The sequence below is a fragment of the Silene latifolia genome, chromosome X, assembly GCF_048544455.1.
Source record: "Silene latifolia isolate original U9 population chromosome X, ASM4854445v1, whole genome shotgun sequence".
Taxonomy (NCBI): Eukaryota; Viridiplantae; Streptophyta; class Magnoliopsida; order Caryophyllales; family Caryophyllaceae; genus Silene; species Silene latifolia.
This window is the reverse complement of record NC_133537.1, coordinates 281,693,044-281,714,154: the sequence shown is the minus strand read 5'-3', so window position 1 is coordinate 281,714,154 and position 21,111 is coordinate 281,693,044. Positions and strand designations below refer to the sequence as shown.

The 21,111-nt window shown below is 40.2% G+C and overlaps 2 non-coding genes across 2 annotated transcripts; one reads left to right on the top strand and one right to left on the bottom strand.

Moving 5' to 3' along the window:
* The first annotated feature begins 715 nt into the window (after positions 1–715).
* Positions 716–822, top strand: LOC141625336 (small nucleolar RNA R71). The gene has a single exon (XR_012535121.1). It is a non-coding gene; the product is annotated as a small nucleolar RNA R71 (small nucleolar RNA).
* Positions 823–20,128: 19,306 nt separating this feature from the next.
* On the bottom strand, positions 20,129–20,235 carry LOC141624169 (small nucleolar RNA R71). The gene has a single exon (XR_012533980.1). It is a non-coding gene; the product is annotated as a small nucleolar RNA R71 (small nucleolar RNA).
* Between the last annotated feature and the right edge of the window lie 876 nt (positions 20,236–21,111).

The window sequence follows — 21,111 nt, the reverse complement described above, 5'->3', positions numbered from 1 at the left end:
TGCTTGACTATCCTTTTGCATTTGAGTGAAAAACTCCTGTTGATTCTTTTGCATTTGGAGGACCGCTTTTTGAACATCAAAACCTTGGTCATTTTGTTGATTGTATGGAGTTTGATTTTGGTAACCTTGGTTTTGGTTATAAAAAGGTCTTTAATTTTGGTTTCTCATGGGAGGTGGGGTGTATGTTGGTTGAGGGTTTTGAACATTTTGGCTTTTGTATGAGAGATTTGCGTGGAATTTGGTGTTTTCATTGTAATAATTGGAATAAGGGGTACCACTCTTGTATGCTTGAAAAGCATTCACTTGTTCATTTGTTCCCTTACATTCACTTTGGTCATGTCCCAAAGTTCCACAATTCTCACATATCCCACTTGGGATTGATGAAGATGCCGTCATGGCATTAACATGTTGCTTTTGTGATTTTGAGGCTTCTTCAAGTCTAGCCATAGCTTTTTCGAACTTCAAATTGATGGTATCAATGTGAGCACTAAGTTGAGCACCCAATTGAGTAATAGAGTCCACTTCATGCTTTCCTCCTCTAGTAGCCTTGCGAGGTCTACTATATTGTGAATTATGGACCGCCATTTCCTCAATCTTGTTCCAAGTTTGATTATCGTCAACTTCCGTGAACATACCATTTGATCCCATGTTGAGAATGTTTCTTGAGTCTTCATAAAGACCATTCCAAAATTGGTGTACCAAGAACCACTCGCTAAGTCCATGATGAGGACATGAGCGACAAATTCCTTTGAATCGCTCCCAAGCTTCATACAAGGATTCTTCATCTCTTTGCTTAAAGCCCGTAATTTGAGCTCTTAGCATATTAGTGTTTTCCGGTGGGTAGAACTTTTTGTAGAAATCTAGAGCCAATTTCTTCCAAGAGTCAATTCCGAAAGTAGCCTTATCAAGGCCTTTCAACCATTGTTTTGCGGTGCCAATTAGAGAAAAAGGAAATAAGACCAATCGAATTTGGTCTTGAGTTACACCGGTTTGTGAAATCGCATCACAATAGTCACAAAAAGTCTCCATGTGAGAGTGAGGGTCTTCACTAGGCATCCCCCCAAATTGGCTTCTTTCGACTAATTGGATAAATGTGGATTTGGCAATGAAATTTCCGGTTAAGTGTTGTGGTGTGGGAGTACCATTGGGTAGGTTCTCCTCGGTGGGTACGGAATGTGATGAAAATTTAGGCATTGTGGGTTGATTTTGTGTTGGATTTTGTGTTGGGTTCTCCTCAACTTCTCTTGCAAAAGGGTTGACGAACTCAATAGTGTTTGGTTGAATATCTACAACCTCACCAATACCTCTCAAAGTTCTCCTAGCAAGTCTTCTATTGTTTGTCAAAGTCCTTTCAATTTCGTGATCAAAGGGTAACAAGTTACCTTGTGATCTTCTAGACATGCAAAATATCAAACAACTCGAAAATAATTAGAACAAACCTTGAGGGGTTTTACTTCCCCAAGGCAAAGAAAGACACAACTAATAACAATCTAAAAAAATCTAAATCAAGTTAACACCGTCCCCGGCAATGGCGCCATTTTTGGTCGGACTCTCTTGGGAGGTTTAGTTTTCGGTACTTGTCGTTAGGAGCACCTAGACCAAAACACTATTTATAACTCTACAAACAACTCTACAATTAGTAAAGAGGCAAGTAAAGGTCGAATCCCAAGGGACGGGAATTGAGATGATATTTTCAATTGCAACTAGCGGTGTCTAGGGGTGTCACACTTTGGGGTTTGAATAGAAGATCACTAAACTAAATAGCAAAGAAAGTAAACAAACAAGATGATTAAAAAGGGGTGTAAACAATCGATAAAAGGCACTAGGGTGTCATGGGGTCATAGGGGATTTATGGGAATTGATCATACAAACATATTCTCAAATTATACGCAAGCAATTATTGTTGTGATGGATCGAGTTGGTTTATATCTTACAATCCTAGGAAAGTTTGGGTCCCGGAGCCAAATCGATTAGATTGTACAACACCTACAAGTCGACTTAATCTTCCCTACTCAACTATATGCATGGTCTAATGAGACTCGAGTTGGTTTATGTCTTACAAGTCTCATTGAAAAGATAGGTGATGGGTAAAAAATGCAAGGATTCATGGCTCGCATTTCATCAAACATAACATGTGCATAAGTTGAGATCACAACAAGCAAGCAAATAAACTATGAAAACATATTAATTTAAGCATGAATCATCCCCCATGTTGGTTTCCCCTAATTACCCATTAACCCTAGCTAAGGAAACTACTCACTCATTATCATGTTGAACATGCTAGCAAGGTTGTCAATCATACCAATAAATTAAAACATGATGAATAAATGAAGATAATTAACAATAATTAAAAAGGGATTAAGAGGATTATACCTACTAATAATTCCAATAACAAAGCAAAGAATAATAGAAGTACTTGATGATTGATTGGAAGGTTGTCAATCTCCCAATAATAACCCAAATAATCTTCAATTACCCAAAATGAAAGATGAACAAAAGAGAGATTAAGGAAATGAGATTTATATTAAGACTTGATTAAAAGTTGATTATAAGATTAAAGAGAGATTAGATTGATATAAACTACACTAGAGATTGCTAAGAAGAACATGATAATCTAATTAGACTAATGGGGTATTTATAGTGGGGATTAGGTACACAAATTAGGGTTTACTAAGGGCTTAAATGACGACTAAGTCCTTGAGGAATCGCTCCTCTCAGAAAAATATGCGAGTCTCCTTTTTGCTAGTCTTTCCCGAGGTATGCGCATCCTTCATAGAACAAGTAGAAGACGGATTAGCTGTCACACAATCCGAGCGTCCAGGGCACGGGACGGGCGGATTGTCTTCTTGTTGGACGAGCGGATTCGCGGGGTGGACGGGCGGATTGTGGTGGTTTTGGATGAGCGGCCTTCTGAGAAAGACGCTCGGATTGCTTGTCTTGGACGGGCGGATTGTAGATCAGCTTCTTCCTTTCTTCTTTTCTTCCTTTCTCTTCATAAAATCCTTGAGGATTTCCTCGGGGATGCAAGGATCTTTTCTCATTATTGCCCATCTACTATAGTATCTACAAAGGCCTTCTAGTCTTGTCTTCTCTTTGATGCTTGGTCATTGAATTCAATCAATTTAGCTCCATTTTGCCATGAAAATGCAAGGTTTGCACTCCTTTCCTACCAAGGGATCAAAACCTCAAAGAATATGCAAAACAAAGGACTAAAGACAATAAATGACCCAAATATGCACTAAAAAGCATGGGAACAAGGCTAATTCAGGGACTAAATATGCTCAAATAATGGCCACATCACCCTCAAAATCACATAAAACCCTAGCAATCCGAGTAACAATGGCCCCGCAATCCAAATCCGCATATTTCCCAGTCATGCGGTCAAGGGCCTGGCATATGAGTGCTGGTGGAGAGAACTGGAAAGTAGCTTCCTGAAAGGGATTAAGGTAGCTAGCCAAAATCAAGATCTCTAAGGAGGAGGCCTTAATCCTATCATACCTCTCATACAACAGATAACTCAAATACCGCAAGAAAAGCCTAAGACAAACATGTTGTACGTCAAGCAAAGACATATAACTCACATCTGCATCCGCAAAACCCGTAAACAATGGAAAATATCGAATAGCAGACAACCCAGCACCATTATACAAGTCACCATCAGTATGCTTATCTATGCCTAAAATCTCAGAAAGGCTGTCAAAAGTCAAGGACCGTTCAACATTAAGCAACCTGAAACGGATTAAATGGTCCCTCGGGAAATAGGCATAAGAACTCAGAAACTCAAGAGTTAAGGCACGATAAGATAGTTCGTGCAAAAGAAAGAGACCCTGCAACCCAATCTCAACAAACATGCCAAACATGATATCATCAATTTTGAAAATTCGCAAGATATTTCGATCAACACACCGAGTAGGAAGCATAGTTTTAGACATCAATACCACAAATCTATCCTGTTGATCCTTGTCCCGAAATCAACAAAAGGAAATTCGTCAATAGGTAGTAACTCCTCATCTTCCTCCTCGGAAGACACTACTACCTCCAGCTGACAAACGGGAGCGCGCCTCTCCCGTGGCCTCTTGCTACCTTGTCCACTAGTTGACATACCTGCAAAAAGACAAGTATACAATCACAAACCAATTTAATTGCCCAAAATAGTTCACGTTTTTAAGACCACATGAGTCGAAAAATTCGGTTTTGAGGCCGAAAATCACACATAAACCATCTAAAAGGCAAGGGAATTGCAATTATATAACAAAAAGTGAAGATTCCAAGCATAAGAACACGATTTCTAACCAATTTGATGCTAAAATTCAACCCGGATTTTATGAACCCTAATTCTCAAATTAGCAAATTAGGCTTTTAATTCATCCAATAAAGGGCTAATAAGCTAGGAAATAGCAATTGTATATGAGCAATGGAAGATTCAAAGCAATAAACACAAGATTTAAGCAAGAAAAAACTGAAATTTTCGGACCAAATTGAGGCAAAACGGGACTTACTTGAGCAAATAAGAGCAAGGAAATTCACAAATAAGCACAAAGGAGTGATTTAAATCATTAGCAAGCAACTTAACACAAATTATAATGAAGATTTATTGATGATGATGAAGTATTTGAGAGAGGAGAATGAAGAACAATGGTAGAATGAGCAAGAATAAGTGGCGGAATGAATAAGGAATAAGAAATAATATGAGAACAGAGGAGGAGAAACAACCGGTCCAAAACACAGAACCGGGTTCAGCAGTGCTTCCTCGATCGAGCCTACCCGCACTCGATCGAGGCACCAATTTCAAAATATGCCAACTTTCGACTTTGGAGATTTTAATTACGCTTTTGGTTCCTCGATCGAGCCCTGATGACACTCGATCGAGCAAGGTGGTTCCTCGATCGAGCCTACCTGCACTCGATCGAGGAACTAGTTGGCAACCTCTTTTTCTTGAATTTGATAATGTATAGCTTTAAAATCCGGCATTCGCTGCAAAAATACTTGAAATACATTAAATTCTCACCCTCACATCTCTCAAAACATATGAAATAACTTAATGAAAATACGATTAATGAAATTAAAATCCTAAATTATAAAATATTACAATACAAATTTCGAGCTGCCTCTCGGTAGCGCTGATTTAAGCGGTCCCGCACGACCGTATTTCCTCATCCGTGAGAGGAATCAATGGCAAAGATATCAACGGCCTCTATTACCCAAATATGAGCACCTTCATAGTAAATTTTCAATCGTTGCCTATTCACTTTAAAAGTCTCACCTTTGTCAGTTTGCAGTGTAACTGACCCAAATTTGTTCACTTCAGCAACAGTGAACGGTCTAGACCATCTACTCCTTAGCTTACCTGGGAACAAATGCAAACGAGAGTTAAATAGAAATACCTTTTCACCAACATGAAACTCCCTTTGCAAAATATGCTTGTCATGACACTTCTTCGTTCGTTCCTTGTATACTTGAGCACTATCATAGGTATGCAGTCGAAACTCATCAAGCTCATTCAACTGCATCAATCTTTTGTCACCCGCCAGTGAGGGATCCATCTTCAGCTCCTTCATGGCCCACATAGCCTTGTAATCAAGCTCCACAGGTAAATGGCAAGATTTGCCATAGACTAAGCGGTAAGGTGATGCTCCAATCAGCGTCTTGTATGCAGTACGGTATGCCCATAAGGTGTCATCAAGCTTCCGACTCCAATCTTTTCTATTCTTGATCACTACCTTCTCCAAGATTTGTTTCAACTCTCTGTTGGAAATCTCCACTTGTCCACTGGTTTGAGGATGATATGCCAATCCTCTACGGTGCGTAACGCCATATTTCTTCAATAAAGAATTAAGATGACGCTCATTGAAATGCTTTCCTCCATCACTAATCACCGCGCGAGGCACTCCAAATCGTGGAAAGATGATTTTCTGAAACAACTTAACAACAGATTTAGCATCACAAGTGGAGGTGGCAATTGCCTCCACCCATTTAGAAACATAATCTACAGCTACTAATATATATTGATTCTCGTGAGAAGTAGGGAATGGCCCTTGGTAATCAATGCCCCAAACATCAAAAATCTCCACCTCTGAGATTCCAGTTTGAGGCATCTTATGCCTTTTCGAAATATTACATGTTCTTTGACACGCATCACAAGAACGGACAAAAGTAGTAGCATCTTTAAAGATAGTAGGCCAAAAGAAACCCGATTGTATTACCTTAGCAAATGTCCTAGAAGGACCATGATGACCACCATAAGAAGAAGAGTGACAATGAGAAAGGATGGCATATACCTCACCCTCTGGAATACATCGTCTGTAAATACCGTCTGCGCACTCCCAGAACAAGTAGGGATCATCCCGCATGCATAAATCTCTTCTTCTGCTGATAAGACAAGTCAAGAGGAAGAATACCTCCAAACAAGTAATTGGCATAATTTGCAAACCATGGAGTGTTCGCAGCTACAGCTAGAAGATAATCATCTGGAAAAGAGTCATCAATAGGCAAAATCTCTCTTCCTGCAAATCTCAATCTAGACAAGTGATCTGCAACAACATTCTCAGCACCAGACTTATCACGAATTTCTAAATCAAACTCTTGCAATAATAAAATCCATCTAATAAGTCGCGGTTTAGCTTCTTGCTTAGTTAAAAGATACTTTAATGCTGTATGGTCAGTATGAACAGTAACTTTAGAACCAACAAGATAAGCTCTAAATTTGTCTAAAGAATAGACAATTGCAAGAAGCTCCTTCTCCGTAGTAGCATAGTTGATCTGCGCATCATAAAGAGTCTTACTTGCATAGTAAATAGCATGCAACACCTTATCTTTTCTTTGCCCCAAAACAGCTCCAACTGCATAGTCACTGGCATCACACATAATCTCAAAAGGAAGGCTCCAATCTGGAGATCGGATTATAGGAGTTGAGATAAGATCTTGTTTAATCCTGTCAAAAGACTTAACACGCTCATCAGTAAACACAAAAGGTGTATCTTTATGAAGCAGCCGAGTTAGAGGTTGAGCAATTTTTGAAAAATCCTTAATAAAGCGGCGATAGAACCCTGCATGACCAAGAAAACTACGCACACTCTTAACATTAACCGGGTACATGAGTTTATTAATTACCTCAACCTTAGCTTTATCTACTTGGATACCTTTACCTGACACCAAATGACCAAGTACCACCCCTTCAGTAACCATGAAGTGGCACTTCTCCCAATTAAGCACAAGATTGCTCTCCTCACAGCGCTGCAAAACCTTAGTCAAGTTTCTCAAGCAAACATCAAAATCAGTGCCATGAACACTGAAATCATCCATAAAGACTTACATAATATACTCTATGTAATCAGAAAATATGGCCATCATACAACGCTGAAAGGTAGCTGGGGCATTACATAAACCAAAGGGCATCCTCCTATAAGAAAATACACCATAAGGACATGTGAAAGTAGTCTTATCCTGATCGTCAGGATGAATGGGTATCTGAAAGAAACCGGAGTAGCTATCTAGGTAACAGAAATAACTATGGCATGCTAATCTCTCTAACATATGGTCAATATAAGGAAGTGGAAAATGGTCTTTCTTAGTACCTGTGTTCAACTTCCTATAATCAATACACATCCTCCAACCTGTAGCAAGTCTAGTAGCAATTAATTCATTTTTATCGTTCTTTACTACTATAGTACCTCCCTTCTTAGGTACAACTTAGACAGGACTGACCCATTTAGAATCAGATATAGAGAAAATAATGTCAGCATCAAGTAATTTCTATACCTTTTTCCTTACCACCTCCTGCATTGGAGGATTTAGTCGTCTCTGACCCTGTGCACTAGGTTGTGGCCTTCTTCCAAGTGAATACGATGCATACAAAAGTCAGGACTAATACCTTGTAAATCATCAATGCTATACCCAATGGCCTTTTTATGAGTTCTCAAAACAGTCAACAAAGCAGAAAGTTGACCTTCAGTTAGGCTAGCATTGACAATTACTGGGTTCATTTCACAGTCATCAAGAAATTCATACTTAAGATGAGAGGGAAGGGGTTTTAATTCAGGTTTCCTTACCTCAGTTACCTTAGAGGAGACACCTAAACTATATACCTTTTGATGTTGGCATTCCTCTCCAGTTAGCAATTTCTCAATCTCATGAACTTTTGGACTCCATGAACCCGTCTCAGCAGCTGAATCAGAAACTAGGGCAATCTCTAGAGGATCCCTGTTTAAACACATAGAAAGACACTCATCAATAGTAAAATCAACAATATCAATACTATCACAAGTTTCTTCTATCATGCGATGTTTTAAAGCCTTTTCTAAGTTAAAAACAATTGTATCATCCCCCACAGCTAAAGTCAGTCTCCCTTTCCTAACATCTATAACCGCCCCCACTGTGTGAAGGAATGGTCTACACAAGATGATAGGAATTTGGTTGTCCTCAGCCATGTCTAAGACAACAAAATCTACGGGAATGAAGAATTTCCCAATTCGAACGGGAACATCCTCCAACACCCCCAATGGGTGTTTAACAGATCGATCAGCCATCTGCAAAGTCATATTAGTAACAGTCATTTGACCCATATTTAATTTCTTACAAATAGAATAAGGCATGACACTAACGCTAGCTCCTAAATCACAAAGAGCTTTACTAATAGCAAGATGACCAATATGACAAGGGATAGAAAAACTCCCTGGATCCTTTAGCTTAGGTGGTGAATTAATTTGTAACATGGCGCTGCACTTTTGAGTATAAGCAATGGTTTCCACCGCATCAAAGGATCGTTTCCTTGTCAAAATCTCCTTCATGAACCTCGCGTAAGCTGGTACTTGAGTGATTAATTCAGTAAAAGGAACACTTACCTGTAAGTTCTTCACTACCTCCATAAACTTACCAAACTTCTTATCCAGCTTAGACTTTTGTTGACGATGCGGAAAAGGTAGTGCAATAGCAATCGGCTCGGCTTCCTTCGCTTTAGAAACACGTTTTAAAACATCGTCATCGACCAGAGAGGATCCTCGATCGAGCCCTGATGACACTCGATCAAGCACTGAAGTTCCTGGATCGAGCCTGATGCTACTCGATCGAGGAACCTTGGCAAATTCGCTGTTTTGATTTTTCTCGCTTTTATTTTCAGCTCGTGTTTCAACTTCGCCAACTTTTTTTTCATCATCCCTTAGCTCCAAATTGCCCAATCCCTTAGGATGCATATAAGGTACCTCATTATCATTAGTGGGCAATTCTTCATCATGGCTTGGCAGCTCCGGGTTTTGATATGTGGTACCGCTCCTCAATTGAATGACATTAGCTTGCTCGTGAGCTTGCTTACCTTGAGGAGGAAGACCTCCGGGCTGTTTTGAGGGATTTTGAACTGTCATCTGAGCCACCTGGGTATCCAGCATCTTATTATGGGCTATCAACTCAGAAATTTGGGCCGTCTGCTTTTGTTGCATAGCCAAAGTTTGTTGCAACAAATTTCGCAACTCTGCCATCTTATTGTTTGGAGCTTGTTGAGGAGTTTGTTGAGGAGGTTGTTGATATTGATTGTTAAACTGATGACCTCCTTGATTCTGCCTTTGATATCCTCCTTGTGGTTAATTACCATGATTGTTAGGAGGTATATAAGTATTCTTTTGTGGTTGCTGCTGCTGCGGATTTTGCACATTCTGACTAGACCATTGAAGGAAAGGGTGCTCCTTCATTCTTTCATAGTAAAAGTTGGAGAAATGTGTGCCTTGTGTACCTTGTCTGTACGACTGAAAGGCATTAACCTGCTCTAATGTGCTCAAACACTCAGCTGCATTGTGACCGTTTAATTCACATCTAGCACAAGACTCCTCTTGTTGTTGTCTCATAGCATGAACCCTCTCTCTATTACCCAATGATTGGGTAGTCTTCATCTCAGCAATTTGGGCAGAAAGAGCCTCTAGTTTCGCTGCAATACCACTATCTCCCCCACTTCCACGGACACTTCCTCTTGGATTTCCATACTGAGCAGTATGGGTAAAAATCTGATCAATTAATTTCCATGCGCCATCAGATGTAGTGTTGTCCTGAAACCTCCCATTAGCTGAAGAATCTAATAGAGCACAGTGATCATCGTATAACCCATTATAAAATTGATTACATAAAAACCACTTCTCAAAACCATGATGGGGGACCGAACGCACTAATCTCTTAAAGCGAACCCACGCTTCATTCAAATCTTCTGTGGCCGTCTGCTTGAAACTCGTAATCTGATTTCTCAAAGCATTGGTCTTCTGTGGTAGAAAGTACCTCTTATAGAAAGCAAGAGCTAGAGTATTCCAGTCAGTAACTCCCTGATCAGCCATATCCAAATCTCGCAACCATTCTGCAGCTCCATCCTTCAAAGAAAAGGGAAAGAGCACCTGCTTTACCTGATCTTGTGTCACCCAGCTGTTAAAGGGATAGAACAGCAATAAGTGACAAATTTCTCCATATGTGTCACAGGATCCTCAGCTGCTGCTCCTCCAAATAAATTCCGCTCCACCAAATTGATGTAAGATGGACGAATTTCGAAGGTGCCATTATCAGTAGTAGGCAGCTTGAATCCTTTTGGGATAGAAGCCAATGTAGGCTCGGAGTGACTGGCTAGAGTAGGAATGATGGTAATCTCAGGAATGTGAACGTCAACCGGAATTTCAAGGTCAGAAAGGGTGTCCTCTTTGCAGGACTGATTTTCCGAAATAATAGAGTGCTTTGTCTCGGCGTCAAGTATACTCAAGTCTTCAACTTGACCCACTTCTTGCTGAAACTTTCATCTGTAGTGAAAGGTCTTCTCTGGCTCGGGATCTATTGGAAGAATCTCGAACCAAGTTGACCTGCGCATACACGAAACTAACAAGAAAAGCGAGAGAACGGTCTCAAGGAATTAGGTTCCCTGAGACAAAAAGACAAAATAAACAGAAACAAACAAGACAATTGTTGCCTCACCGGCAACGGCGCCAAATTTGATATGGCTAAAGTCGTATCGCCAATATCAAAATAAATCTATCTCAGTACTACCAAAATAGCTAGTGGTAAGACAGGTATCGAATCCACAGGGAGGCGGTAATAATCAGTTTGCTTATATTTAGATCGTCTGAAGGTAACCGTTTTCTTGGGGGTTTTGGTTTGTTTGTTTTCTATCAACTAAATAGCAAGTAAATAAAAGGTGTATGACAATAATATTAAAGGTCTAGGATTTTCGGTTCACTAGGTCAATTATATGCGGTTTCTTAATCAATTACTAGGTCAATCGACTTATTACAGTCACAAGATTGGTTAATTCTATTATGTCCTTTAGATCAAATCTAACATGCAATCGCTATTATTAGACACAATTTATTTGATTATCGCAGCCTATATTAATTCTAACCCTGTCAGTAAAAGTATTAATTCGCTACACTAATTATCAATTCAGGCCTAAATCAATTAACTAGAATAAGAACAATAATCAAACGATAATTCATGTGATATTACTAGCAATCAATTAATATTCCCCATTTCTAATTAACCTAGATCCCCTTCATCCTAGATGAAGAATTTAGCTACTCATATTGAATCTAACAATAACAATAAAGATGATTGATAACATGATTAAAGATATGAAATAATGACAAGTAATTGAAAGCATAAAACTTGAAAGAATTAATTAACGAGGAATGATTAGTACCTTAGTAATCAACAAGGAAACATTAAGAGCAAAGTATTAAAGCTAAAACAATTTTCCAGCCGTTCAAAAGTAATAAAAAGCATAACCTAATAAATCCTACGAGTTTAGAATTTATATTACAATAAAACGTGTTTTTGGGAATTAAGGAAATTAACCCGTCAAATAGGATCCTCGATCGAGCCTCATGTTACTCGATCGAGCCTTCTTGCACTCGATCGAGGAACCAACATCCCAGCTTGATCTCTTCTTTCCTTCTCTTCTTATCTTCAAGTCCCCTCGTTTCTCGTGCCATACTTCGTGTATTCCACTATGCCATAAGCGCAATGCTCATCTCAACTCGATTCACCTCGTAATGCGTCATTTCTGCATTAAAACATAAAATTGCGGCAGTATCGATAATTCACTATAAAAGGAATATAAATGACATAAAAGGCACAGAAACGGTATATAAAACATCATGAAAGGAGTTATAAAAGTGTATATAAAAGTGATACATCAGATAACCATAAATAGGTACCGGGACACGCCCAGACGTACCGGGTCCGGAAGCCAACCGGATCCCCTGCCAGATGTCGTGTCTCAACCACACGAGTCCCTCCGTAACTCAAGCCATTAATGTGCACATCCCTCTTGGAGTGGGAAGCTCCAAGAGGCGACTTAAGCGTAAGACGGTCTCCCAACCGTCTTACGTCTCCAAAACAACAACAACAACATCAACAAATCCTCCAACATATATGATAACAACCGATACATGAACCACACTCAACATATCATAATCATCCTTTTAATGATGAGATTACCACTAAATATGTTATAATGCAAATGCCCTAATTATGTAAGACTAACTACAACATCAACATAAACAACATCACATTATTGAAACCGAGTAGGATTAACCTACCTTTTAGCAATTTCCTCAAGCTACTCGAATCCGGACCAAAACCGTCTCAAGGAACCGTCTCATCCTATACAAATCACATGATAACTATCATCATACATCCTATACTAATATACACTACAAAGCCCCTTGTTTTTACCCCTTAATTACCCCTATTACACATATTAATTATTAATTAATTACCCATAACGAATTCTCCCAAAATTTTAGGTGTAAAAGACTAGGAAATGGTAGATCTTTACTTACTAGGTGAAGGAGATGAAGAGGAAGGTGGGAAATCTTCTAATACAAGCTTAAATCCCAAGTAGTAGGTGTTTGTGAGGTTTTAGAGAGAAGGGAGAGAGTTTGGAGAGATAAGGAGGAAGGTGGAAATGATTTTAGGGTTAGGGAAGAAGAGGGTTTAAATCCCGTATTTTAAAACAGCGTCACTCGACCGAGTGCCGATTCCACTCGGTCGAGTGGACTCACTCGGCTGAGTAGAACTCTACTCGGTCGAGTATACTCTTCACTCGACCGAGTGGACCCACTCGATCCGCTGCAACACCACTCGGTCTAGTCTAAGTCTAGTGTAAGGCTATCCTTCCCTCCCGAGTGACCTCTTATCAGTTTAAAGGTCCTCTCATGCATCCCAAGGTCTAAATACGGGTCTCACAAAGGCCGGGTGTTACAATATTCCCTCCTTAAAAATGAACTTCGTCCTTGAAGTTCGCCTCACCCTCACTTTTCCCTAACACTTTCTTACGTCTCATTCATGTAATGCCTCACTCCCAATCTCTTCCTCAAGCATTCACTCGTCTCTCTTGCTAGTGCTCATGCATAGTTCTTTACCGTACGTGCTCTTTTATGTTCTCATGCCTTTTCTTATTCCTAAATGTTACATTTAATCCCCCTAAAAGAAAACTTCATCCCGAAGTTCGCCACTCGAGCTCTCGCGAAAAGGGTTCTCTTATTCCCTCGATCTAGGCTCATGGGTCCAAGTACAAGTCAAGCTCAACATTCATTCCCGCTATCATGGCTAAGGTCCAGTCGTATCATGCATAGTTTGTGACTCTAGGTGTACATGTATAACTCATGACTCCATATATAAGGGTCCTAACGCGGTCGAGTACCCCGTCTACTGTGATTCACTTTCTTCAATATTCCTTAATTCCGACTAAATTATGTTGTGCATAAGCCACTTGATCACGCATGGGTTCTTGTCTATCCTCGTATCATATCGTCCCACTCTAGTCGCCACAAGACTCGATCATGTAAAAGACTCATAGAATTCTCACTTATGCTTACCAATTACCGCATCATTATTAATCTTACTAAACACGTTAGATCTCATCCATCAACTAAACACGTTTGTACCACAACACAAAAATGACACAAGCTAACGTAAACAACTCATTTCAATTAATTCATTAAAGATTTCTACGGTTACACAATTACTAGGGGCCGGTAGGGTTATAAAACGGAAGTACTCAATCTATATCAGTTCAAAACCATCAAAACAACCCACTCGGTCAAGTGGAGACTAACCCGGTCAAGTGGGGATGGCACTCGGTCGAGTGAGAGTGTCACACAGTCGAGTGTGGATTTTTACAGAAAGTTCCCAGGGTCTGTTTTCGGCTCTTTCGATCGAGTGCCATCCCCACTTGACCAAGTGCCATCCCCACTTGACGGAAGTACTCAATCCATGTCGGTTCAAAACAAGATCAAAACAGTCCACTCGGTCGAGTGGAGACTTACTCGGTCAAGTGGGGATGGCACTCGGTCGAGTGAGAGTGCCACACGGTCGAGTGCGGATTTTTACAGAAAGTTCCCAGGGTCTGTTTTCGGCTCACTCGATCGAGTGAAACGGGGCACTCAGTCGAGTGGACCACCACTCGGTCGAGTGAAAACAGCACTCGGCCGAGTGTTACCTGATAGTCTAAAATCCGACCATTTATGGTCTTGAAGCTCACCTATGGTCGAGTATTCTTGCAAAGAGGGGTCTCAATGGTGATCATAGTATCACCCTACCACACAACATCTACTAGGTTTTGGCCTTATGACCGAGTTTACAATACAAGAAAACAAATTGTTCGAGATCTAACTGACATAAAGTCACACAAATTTCCATATGAGTAAACAAAATTAAGAAGAGGACTTCCTCCTCTTGCCAAGCCTCTTCACCCACCGAACCAAGGCTCCTTGGTTGTTTACCGGTGATTCCTCCCTTTGCGTGCTAAGCTCTTCACTCCTTGTATCGCTCGAGGTGTCCATCGTCGCGTCTTCTACTATTGCGTTGACATAGGGGCCATGATATTCCATAAGTCCCGGTGCCCAACTAGATGCTCCTCCTCCACTCCGGCTTCCATAGAAAACATTGCCCCACCCTCGTGAGAGACACCTCCCACCTCCTCTTGATACGAACTATCTACATTACCTTGGTAATCACCACCCACATTCTCTTGGTAGCCTCCACCTTGATGCGCATCATTAAAGAAACTCCCGGTGGTATAGTGCGGTCCCGCCCAAGGACAAAGCAAGTGTCCATCACCGTGAGGAATCCTATGACCCCAATCTGAGGGTTGAATACCATAAGCCCTGAATACCCCGGAAGTGTTCTCATCCCCGGACCAAAAGCTAGGGCATTTGTTCGGCCTTACCCCTTGGTTATATATGAACTCGTGCATGTCCCGTAGGACCAAGGAGTTGTTCACTCTCTAAATTAGGTTTGCCATGGGATATTGGTGACCATAAGCTGGCTGTGGTTGGTTATATCCTCCGGTGAAAGACGGCATGTACATGGAGTGTCGGGGACGGTCATGGTGTGGCGAAGGTTCGTGCATGAAAGAATAGGACGGGGCGTAAGTGGAGTGTCTAGAGCGATCAAAGGGCGGCGAGGGAATGGGCACATAGGAGGACGATGGGGCGTGTGGAAAAGTCCTAGGAGGGTCGGAAAGGAGTTATGGGATTGGTTCCCCTTGTACCGCTTCACCGTCAAGGGTGTAAGTAATATTTTCAGGAATGAGGTAGGATCGGGTCGGAGGGCGAGGTGGGGCTAGCTCGGGTAGGTGAGAGGTTTCGGGCAATCTCCCGTTTGCGGGAAGCTTTATGTATAAGTATGTGTTCACCCTCCACGAGTACCCCTTTTTGTCTTTCTTATCCACAACCCAAAACACGCCCTTCATGTAGGCAATGTCGAAGTATGGCACCTCCGTACTCATGGGTCTACCAATTGCCCCCGGTTCATAACCCAAGAGGTTTTTGGCTAGTCTAGTCACTAAGGCGCCACAATCAAAGGAGCACTTGTCGAACTTGGTCATCCTTTCAAATGCTAAGCATACCATAGACACGGGGCTAAAGTAAAAACGCCTCTCATAGTATGGATTGAGGTAGGAGCTTAGAAGTAGTACTTCCGAGGAATTGAGTTTACTAGGGTCCTTTCTCCGGTAAAGGAGGTTGGTCATCAGGCGAAGGAAATTTTTCAAAACGGGGTATTCCACATCGTTGATTTTCATGGCACTAACATCGGCATTTCGGTTACCCGTATAAAGGTCGATGTATTTTGTGTCTTTCATTTCCTTCCCCACCTTGTCAAAAGTAAGGGTGGTCCTTTTTCCCACACCTAACCGTTCCACAAAGACATCACTAGATAGGTGAAAGGAGGTGTTCTTGAGTCGGAAGCTCACGGTATGGTCCTTTGTATTGTATTAGAAGGAGCTCAAGAATTCTAAGGTAAGGTTGCGGTAGCTTATTTACGCTAAGTAATACAATCCTTGCATTCCATGTACGCTAAAGATATCATGCACTTGTACCTGTCTCCCCAAGGCTTCTAAGGCATTCTCCGATACACACCTAGTGGCATTCATACGCCTTTCGGTGAGGGCCAAGAAGGTATTCTTATGGGGTTCACTCTCAAATTCTAACCCCGGGTATCTTGGATGGGTAATGGCGGGTGGTGCCGCCGGTTCGGGTTGGGGTTGACGGTTGTTTCTCCCACGGTTGCTCCTCGTGTTCCTTGACATGCTACAAGATAAATCACACAATAAGACATAGAAGGGAAATATGAGACTTGGGACTGAATTTGAAAATGGATGAAATTCTCTCCCAATTCTCCAACTTAATAATTAACCATGTAGTGAGCTTAAAAATGAAGTTTTTGACATAGTTAGTGTTAAAATTTGATAAATTAATTTAAATTTTTAAGATGAAACTTTCTTGATTTACCTTATAGTGTAATAATAACCATCAAATTTCTAACTTATCAATACTCTTAACCATATTTAAGACAAAATCAAAGTTGTGCATGGTTACTTCGGAAGTTTTCAAGAGTTTCACCTAAATTTCAAGATGGGAAAAGTTTCATTTTGAGATCACATACCGTATTACCAATTAGGACGGTAATCTTATAAGGTAATTAAACCAACTTTTACTCATGGAATTCAAAATTTGGGCATGACTTGTCTAGAGTTCAAAAATTTAAGACGAAGTTTCAAGCCTAAATTTTCACATATTAAACAAAATCCATTCACAACAACAAAGGTTAACCCTTTGTTGTCCAATTATTCACAACACCAATCACCAAAATGCACATATAAATTCATTGTCAAAATTCCGTTTTCCTTGGTGATGACCAAAATTTTTGACACAAAAATTTGATTTTTAGCAACAACAATAATGTAGAAAGCTATTTGTTACTATGAAATAAGTAAAAGCATGAAATTAATTGACAAACCTCAAGCACATTAGTGTAGATCTAATAAATTCAATATGGAGAAACAAGAAGAAGAACGGTCTACTTACATTGCTAATTAGGAGAGATTTGAGACGGAAATTTTGAGTGGAAAACCTAGTCCAAGTAACAAACCACAAAAATGGAGTTTTGAAATTATTTTTAGAGAGATTTTGATGTTGTTTGAATGAGGTGAAAATGAGATATGAAGAAGATAAGGAATGAACAAAAGGGATTAAACCCGTGTGAATCCAAAACCAGCTCCACTCGGTCGAGTGGCGAGTTCACTCGGTCGAGTGAATTTTTTACTCGGTCGAGTGCCCTATTTTCCAGGATGTTTCCATCTTCTGGAAAATGGTCCACTCGGTCGAGTGTCAAGGTGATGTGACCATTATTTGAGCATATTTAGTCCCCGAATTAGCCTTGTTCCCATGCTTTTTAGTGCATATTTAGGTCATTTATTGTCTTTAGTCCTTTGTTTTGCATATTCTTTGAGGTTTTGTTCCCTTGGTAGGAAAGGAGTGCAAACCTTGTATTTTCATGGAAAAATAGAGCTAAATTGATTGAATTCAATGACCAAGCATCAAAGAGAAGACAAGACTAGAAGGCCTTTGTACATATTATAGTAGTTGGGCAATGATGAGAAAAGATCCTTGCATCTCCGACAATATCCCCGAGGATTGTTGGAAGAAGAAAAAAAGAAAAGAAGGAAACTGATGAAGAATCCGAGCGGATTGCCCTTGGGACGCCCGTCCAAGACCAGGAAACCGAGCGTCTTTGCCAGAGGGACGTCCGTCCAAAAACGCCACAATCCGCTCATCCAGCCAATGAATCCGCTCGTCCAACAGCCAAAGAATCCGTTCGTCCCGTGACTTGGACGCTCGGATTTTGTTACAGCAACTTTCCATTTTCTTCTTGTTCTATGAAGGATGCGCATATCTCGGAAAGACCGGCAAAAAGTAGACTCGCATATTTTTCTGAGAGGAGCGATTCCTCAAGGACTTAATCGTCATTTAAGCCCTTAGTAAACCCTAATTTGTGTACCTAATCCCAACTATAAATACCCCATTAGTCTAGCTAGATAATCATGTTCTTCTTATCAATCCCTAGTGTAGTTTATATCATTCTAATCTCTTCTTAATCTTGTAATCAACTTTTAATAAAGTCTTAATACAAATCTCATTTCCTTAATCTCTCTTTTGTTCATCTTTTATTTTGGGTAATTGAAGATTATTTGGGTTATTATTGGGAGATTGACAACCTTCCAATCAATCATCAAGTACTTCAATTATTCTTTGCTTTATTATTGGAATCATTAGTAGGTATAATTCTCTTAATCCCTTTTTAATTATTGTTAATCATCTTCATTTATTCATCATGTCTTGCTTTGTTAATGTGATTGACAACCTTGTTAACATGCTAAACTTGATAATGAGTGAGTAGTTTCCTTAACTAGGGTTAATGGGTAATTAGGGGAAACCAACATGGGGAATGATTCATGCTTAATTTAATATGTTTTCATATTTTATTTGCTTGCTTGTTGTGATCTCAACTTATGCACATGTTATGTTTGATGAAATGCGAGCCTATGAATCCTTGCATTTTTTACCCATCACTTACCTTTACAATGAGACTTGTAAGACATAAACCAACTCGAGTCTCATTAGACCATGCATATAGTTGAGTAGGGAGGATTAAGTCGACTTGTAGGTGTTTTACAATCTAATCGATTCGGCTCCGGGACCCAAATTTTCCTAGGATTGTAAGATATAAACCAACTCGATCCATCACAACAATAATTGCTTGCTTATAATTTGAGAATATGTTTGTATGATCAATTCCCATGAATCCCCTATGACCCCATGACACCCTAGGCCTTTTATCAATTGTTTACACCCCTTTTTATCATCTTGCTTGTTTACTTTCATTGCTATTTAGTTTAGTGATCTTCTACTTCAAACCCCAAATTGTGACACCCCTAGACACCGCTACTTACAATTGAAAATATTACTTCAATACCCGTCCCTTGGGATCCGACCTTTACTTGCCTCTTTACTAATAGTAGAGTTGTTTGTGAAGTTATAAATATTGTTTTGGTCTAGGTGCTCCTAACGACAAGTACCGAAAACTAAACCTCCAAGTGAGTCCGACCAAAAATGGCGCCGTTGCTGGGGACGGTGTTAACTTGATTTAGATTTTCTTAGATTATTATTAGTTGTGTCTTTCTTTGCCTTGGGGAAATAAAACTCCTCAAGGTTTGTTCTAATTATTTTCGAGTTGTTTGATATTTTGCATGTCTAGAAGATCACAAGGTAACTTGTTACCCTTTGATCACGAAATTGAAAGGACTTTGACAAACAATAGAAGACTTGCTAGAGGAACTTTGAGAGGTATTGGTGAGGTTGTAGTTATTCAACAAAATACTATTGAGTTCCTCAACCCTTTTGCAAGAGAAGGTGAGGAGAACCCAACACAAAATCCAACACAAAATCAACCCACAATGCCTAAATTTTCATCACATTCCGTACCAACCGAGGAGAACCTACCCAATGGTACTCCCACACCACAACACTTAACCGGAAATTTTATTGCCAAATCCGTATTTATCCAATTAGTCGAAAGAAGCCAATTTGGGGGGATGCCTAGTGAAGACCCTCACTCTCACATGGAGACTTTCTGTGACTATTGTGATGCGATTTCCCAAACCGGTGTAACTCAAGACCAAATTCGATGGGTCTTATTTTCTTTTTCTCTAATTGGCACCGCAAAACAATGGTTGAAGAGCCTTGATAAAGCTACTCTCGGAATTGACTCTTGGAAGAAGTTGGCTCTAGCTTTCTACAAAAATTTCTACCCACCGGAAAATACTAACATGCTAAGAGCTCAAATTACGGGCTTTAAGCAAAGAGATGAAGAATCTTTGTATGAAGCTTGGGAGCGGTTCAAGGGAATTTGTCGCTCATATCCTCATCATGGACTTAGCGAGTGGTTCTTGGTTCAACAATTTTGGAATGGTCTTTATGAAGACTCAAGAAACATTCTCAACATGGGATCAAATGGTATGTTCACCGAAGTTGACGATAATCAAACTTGGAACAAGATTGAGGAAATGGCGGTCCATAACTCACAATATAGTAGACCTCGCAAGGCTACTAGAGGAGGAAAGCATGAAGTGGACTCTATTACTCAATTGGGTGCTCAACTTAGTGCTCACATTGATACCATCAATTTGAAGTTCGAAAAAGCTATGGCTAGACTTGAAGAAGCCTCAAAATCACCAAAGCATCATGTTAATGCCATGACGGCATCTTCATCAATCCCAAGTGGGGTATGTGAGAATTGTGGAACTTTGGGACATGACCAAAGTGAATGTAGGGGAACAAATGAACAAGTGAATGCTTTTCAAGCATACAAGAGTGGTACCCCTTATTCCAATTATTACAATAAAAACACCAAATTCCACCCAAATCTCTCATACAAAAGCCAAAATGTTCAAAACCCTCAACCAACATATACCCCACCTCCCATGAGAAACCAAAATCAAAGACCCTTTTACAACCAAAACCAAGGTTACCAAAATCAAACTCCATACAATGAACAAAATGACCAAGGTTTTGATGTTCAAAAAGCGGTCCTCCAAATGCAAAAAAATCAACAAGAGTTTTTCACTCAAATACAAAAGGATAGTCAAGCAAAGGATATCACCATCAACAACATCCTAGCCCACACCAAAATGTTGGAAACCCAATTGACTCAACTTGCATCTTCAAGCTCTCAAAGACAAAAGGGGCAATTACCACCTCAACGTAATCCCCCAAGACATGAAACGGTTAGTGCCATCCACTTGAGGAGTGG